The sequence below is a fragment of the Clupea harengus genome, chromosome 23 (assembly GCF_900700415.2).
Source record: "Clupea harengus chromosome 23, Ch_v2.0.2, whole genome shotgun sequence".
Classification (NCBI taxonomy): domain Eukaryota; kingdom Metazoa; phylum Chordata; class Actinopteri; order Clupeiformes; family Clupeidae; genus Clupea; species Clupea harengus.
This window is the reverse complement of record NC_045174.1, coordinates 24,344,355-24,350,354: the sequence shown is the minus strand read 5'-3', so window position 1 is coordinate 24,350,354 and position 6,000 is coordinate 24,344,355.

The following is a 6,000-nucleotide window of genomic DNA, read 5'->3' as shown; positions in this document are numbered from 1 at the left end:
TGCGATGATTAAAAAAATAACTTTTATGATAGCCAACATTCAGAGCAAAAAACCTGCATCATTCTAAATAGCCTACGTTATTATTAATAAAAATAATAATAATAATAATAATAATAATAGGCCTGTCAGTGCTTGTCAAGATCTGCGTAATGTCCTGCGACAATCTGCCGATGATTTCCTTCGCACAAGTGGTACCCTATATTCAAAACCAGAGTAGGCAAATATTAGTTAACAAATATTGCCTAGGAAAAGTGATATGCGTGATAGCCCGGTGAGCGTCTCTTGTTCTTGAGGGGGGGTTGGCGGAGGTCTAGATTAGTACACAGGTGTTCTTGTCCTTGAAGGGGGGTTGGCGGAGGTCTAGATTAGTACACAGGTGTTCTTGTCCTTGAGGGTATTGGCTGAAAGACTCCCGTTCTTGTTGGTGTGTGGAGGCTCTCTGCGAAGCGGACAGCTGATAAAAACAAGCAGAAGTCGGAGGAAACGAGAAGGAGGAGGAACAGAAGAAATGGCAGAATCACCCACGATTGAACTTTTCATCAAGGTAAAGAGTTAAGCGTAAAGGGCAAAACACTGACATTGCATTTAGCAGACGCTTTTATCCAAAGCGACTTACATATGTGCGACTTACAATGTATACACATTTTACATTTACGGCACACTGCACATCAGGAGCAATTAGGGGTTTAGTGTCTTGCTCAAGGACGCTTCGACAGGGAATCGAACTAGCAACCTTCTGATTACTAAACGACTTCTCTACCTCCTGTACCACTGTCAACATAGCTTAGCGTTAGCTTTTTTCTGAATAGCTTTTGGTGTCTGTGATGAAGTTCATAGCTACATAAAGTATACATGAACCATGTTGATCTGCATTAATCCTGTGAAGTGTAGAGTACACGTCTGCTGTTTTAGCAAGCCAGAGGCAAACACAAATATTTAGATATCTGTTATTGACAAGGGATGCTTCAAGCCGTTTAATTTGGGTTTCAGGGGACCAAGCATGACATCTCAGTTGTGGGGTTCATGGCTTGGCACTGGCAGCTCGTGCAGGCAGGTGCTTCGGAAAGAAGACAAATAGATCAGGAAAAAAACAAAATCTGGCACAAACTCACACCCTAAAATGTGTTTTTGAGCTGTAAACTAAATGATATGGTCGAACTGTGATGAAACACATCAAGGGCTAGTGTTATATTGACAATATAAGTATATTTATACAAAATATATATTCCCATAAAATAAAATAAATCTTTATGAGTTGAAAATGGCTCAACACGCCATCCAGGGGAGAGTTGTGACAAAAAAAAAAGCCTGAGAAGATGGAGACAAGCTAAAGGGGTTGCGTGTGAAATTGGCTACGTGTTGCCCACTGAAAACCTCCTGCCGTACTTCTCATCCTGGTTTCAGACTGCGTATTGTGAAAGGCCAACTATACTGGAGTGGCACTTAAAGAGGGACTAGCAGAGGATGGTTTCGATCCATCGACCTCTGGGTCATGGGCCCAGCACGCTTCCGCTGCGCCACTCTGCTTTATCTCACCCCAGATGGGACTCGAACCCACAATCCCTGGCTTAGGAGGCCAGTGCCTTATCCATTAGGTCACTGGGGCTAGTCTGCACGCTGTCAGCCTCAGCCTCAGCCTCAGCCTCACTACTGAACTAGGTAAATACTTTCAATGTTGACAAAAGCAGTTCATTGAATTTTCAGCTATCGGGGCTGGCTTAGCAGAGGATGGTGACAGTTTTTAATTTTGTGTCATTTACAAAATAGATTGTAGCCTAGCCTGACATATTTTGTGATTAACAACCTGCATCTGTCCTCTGTCAAATACAGTGGCATTTAAAGACCTGGAAAACATTTAAGGTAGGCTATAATTACAGTTGAACAACTGCAATATGTTGCCCCCTCCTCATTGGGATACGCATGCAAAGTAACACGCATGAGGGTCAATACAAACATAGGCCTACAGTTCAAATCATGTGAACCCCCCACAACGCCAGTATTTTTACAACAGATCATGACATTTTCTTTAAAACTGTGTTATTCTGGATAGAATGCTGCTGGGCTACACAATTCTTAAAGTGTATGTCTGTAATTCAATTCAATTCAATTCAATTCAATTCAATTCAACTTTATTTCGCCATGTATACAGATACTAGGAATTTTTTTTTGGTATTCTCCATGCAGGCTATAGTATCACAAATAGAACAACAAGACAACACAGAACAACAATACAAGGACAGATAGTAGCAGTATGAGCAAAATAATAAATAAGAATGGAGGTAGTGCAACAATAATAATGTTAAATAAAGTTAAATAAAGTGCGATAAAGTTCGTGTGTGAGAGCTATTTAGGAGGGCTATTGCTTGGGGGAAAAAACTGTTGAGGTGACGTGATGTTTTGGTCATGATGGCCCTGTATCGCTGTCCAGAGGGGAGACGATTGAAGAGACTGTTGGCAGGATGTGAGGGGTCTGCCGTGATCTTCATTACTTTCCTGAGGGATCTGGAGCTAATGATCAATGACCCATATAACTCATCAGCAAGCGTGTAGCTGGTCATGGAAATAGGATGCACTATCTATGGATGATTTTTTTTTCCGATAGAACAGTAAGTCTTTGCATTTTATATCATGTGTAAAATGTTATTTAATTGTGTTTATTATTTGCAAATGTTTCCCAACCAAATAGGAGCCCGTTGTGATCTTAGTCAATCTGTCGGTTATGGTGACTAAATCCCCCAACCTGATAAGATAGTTACATCACACCACAACTGCTCTTCCATGTCTCACTTCCATAAAATACAGTAGATTTCGTTATTTCGTCTCTCCATAGCCATTTTACTTTAGATAATAAGGATGTGCCTCAATGCTGTTGTTTTAAATCATTCTCTGATTTAATTTTTTTTACTTTATGTTATTTTATTTTAATTTTTTTATACTTAATTTCTGAGTTGTTTAATGTGTTTTTTTTTAAATGTATTTTGTCTGTTTTGTTTATTTATTGTTCTTCTGTACTATGTGGCCCCAATCAGGGCATTGCTGCAAAAGAGCCCTGTGCTCAGTCAATTCTCCCTGAATAAACAATGATGATGATGATTTGCCATTATAGACTATTCCGAGTAAACCAGCATGTTATAAGAAAGTCTGGTTCAGCCACAAACAAATTGTTTCAGCCCTGCAAACATTTACTAGCTGCCTACTGAGGCTCGATAGATCCCCCACTACCCTACTTTGTTGTAGTACACCTAGTGTGTCTAACTCACCCACACACACACACACACACACACACACACACACACACACACACCTAGTGTGTCTAAAGTCAGGGGTTCTCAAACTTTATGGGGCCAGGGACCCCTCAAAGGGCAGAACATTTTCCAAGGTCCCCTTCATAATCGCTTCCCAAATTAAACCATATATCCTAGGCTTATAGCTATTTGTAATGTCATATGCTTTTGGACTCTTTAACTCTAAAACCCTATAGTACTTATATCACAAGAGTTTTAGATAGTCATTTTATTACATTTGGCATTACTTGACGGTATGTAGGATAGATTTTTAAATGATCTTTTTGTAAAATGTGCTGAGAAGCTAAATAATGTTTACCGTACATAAAAACATATTGATGGAATAATTTTTTTTATCAAAGCAGATTGTAGGGTTTTCCAATAAAACTCAGATTGTAGGGTTTTCCAACGGAGATGATTCTGAAGATTTATAACAAAGACATTAACAACCTGTAGTCGTCCTAAAAAGCAAACGTGTAAGATAGCATAATATGCTAACGTACTGTAGCTTGCTAACGTTTTATACAAGTTCGAACAGGCAAAGGCTAGCAAGCTTTCAGTTTGGAATTGTGCGAAACTACTATTGAATATACCAATAAACGACCAGTATTTCAATTAGCTAAGTTAAAGATCTGACATTTAGGCCGTTAGAGGTCTGTAACGTTATATTTAAGGACCAGATGCACATTACGATGCTCCACTGCTTGTCAAGGCGCTGTTTTAAAGTATCTCCATAGTGTTTGCGCAACTCATTGGGTAGAAGGCCTTTATTTTGGAAGTAATATGGCATCACGTCACGCACAATTTGTAGACACCTTGAAGAATATGTCAGTTCAAGATATGTGTTCATTCAGGAAAAAACTGCGAATGTTACCCGGATTTTGGAAGAAAATTCGAGACGCCTAACAGCAAATAGCTATTTTCGCTGTTTTTGGAGCCATGAAACTGAAGCTAACAATAGCAAGTTGACAACAACTACCTTAGCCCGTCAGAAATAATGTTATTCATTGATAATCCTGTCACTCCTTGCCGTTGTATTAGCGTTTCGTCACTTTATCCAGCGTCAATCGGTTGATCACCTTAAAAAAAAAAACCTTTGAGAACCTATGGTCTCTAAGTCACTAACATGTCCTGCTTCTGTGTGGAGATCAAAAAAGCACTAGTCCCATGCCAGCACAGGTGCTTTATGTTGCACCAATCAAGCTGTGGCCGGTGTTATCATTGTCATAGAGCAGGGGTTTTCAACTGGTTTTGTCCCAGGGACCACCATTCTGACTAGAAAGTAATTTGCGGCCCACTGATGTGCCTGCCTGCACTCGTGTGCGTGTTTGTAACCGCCACCGCCCCCCTTTTACAGAGCTTACTGTTCAGTGGGTCTTAATACTTGTCTACAGCAGTTATTCTGTGTAAAGGCTGCTGTTAATGTATCTAATTCGTATTGTACAGCAGGTGTGCTTATAACTAGATATAGCAGCTTAGCAAGTCTATGGAAGATAGGGGTAGCTAAAGAGTTGGCATGGCTCTTGGGGTAGCTTTGGCATGTATTGATGACGCGTCATACACGCTAGGATTCAGTTAGAATTTTAATGACATAACAATACGATGACACTAGACGCTACTATGACATAATGTCATTGCTGCCCTTTCGAAGAAGAGGAACACAATACAGAACCATTTCAGAATACATGCAGCACTGGTAGGTAGCGATTTTTGTCTCCTTCAAATCAAATTGTATTTACTTAATTCAAACTGGCTCTACCAATATTTAATTTCATACTATTCTAACATTTTACAAGATGAACCTAAATTAGTATTGAAGGTCAGACTAAACAACTATTTCCATTACAAGTCCTTTATTATTCGATTGCCACTAGTGTAAAGTAAGTAAAAGATGGAGAAGTGTGTTAATATAACCTTGTTCTTGCTGCTAGCTCTAACCAGTATAGGCTAGGGCCTACATATTTGCATATACTGTATGCTGTCTCACAGCATTCATTATCCGATAGACTATTGGATTCAATAAATCCAATTAGCCTTATTTGGCAGATGCCTTCAAAGGAAACAAATGACACATACGTTACAACACAAGGAAATAGTCTGTTCTAATAGTAATAGTATCTAATAGTGTTGTTCTGAACAGTACCTCTACTCTAACACAACTGTAACTAGCTGGTAATCTTTTCTATCTAGAGTTTCTGTTAATCACAACGTGACATGATGGATAACGGTAGCAGAGAGGTGTCATGGAAGGAAGGGCTGGACACAGGACTGTTACAGGAGCGAATTGGAATACAGAAGGAACAGACGTTGGATTGGATTGAAATCAAAAATATGTTGTTGGACAGTTGGAAAAAACAGGGAAAACATGGGTTTCTATATGAAGAGAACAACACCATGCCAACCGTGGATAAGCCTAAAGCAGAGAAAGAGCCTCTTACCACACAGGAGGAGATCACACAAGAACATATTTTTGGAATTGCAATTATTTTTGCGATTGCGGCGTCTAAGACCATAAATGAAGACTTGACTCAGAGGGTGAAAACACTGGAGACAGAGAACCTACGTCTGAAACAAGAAATGGAGAATTGGAGGGCAAGGGAACTCCAAGAGAGAGACTTAGAGAAACCAACCCGAATGGTGGAGATGGAAAAGATGATTAAAATGATGGAATATTACAGAGAGAGATATGATAAAGAGATGGCCCGAATGGCCAATG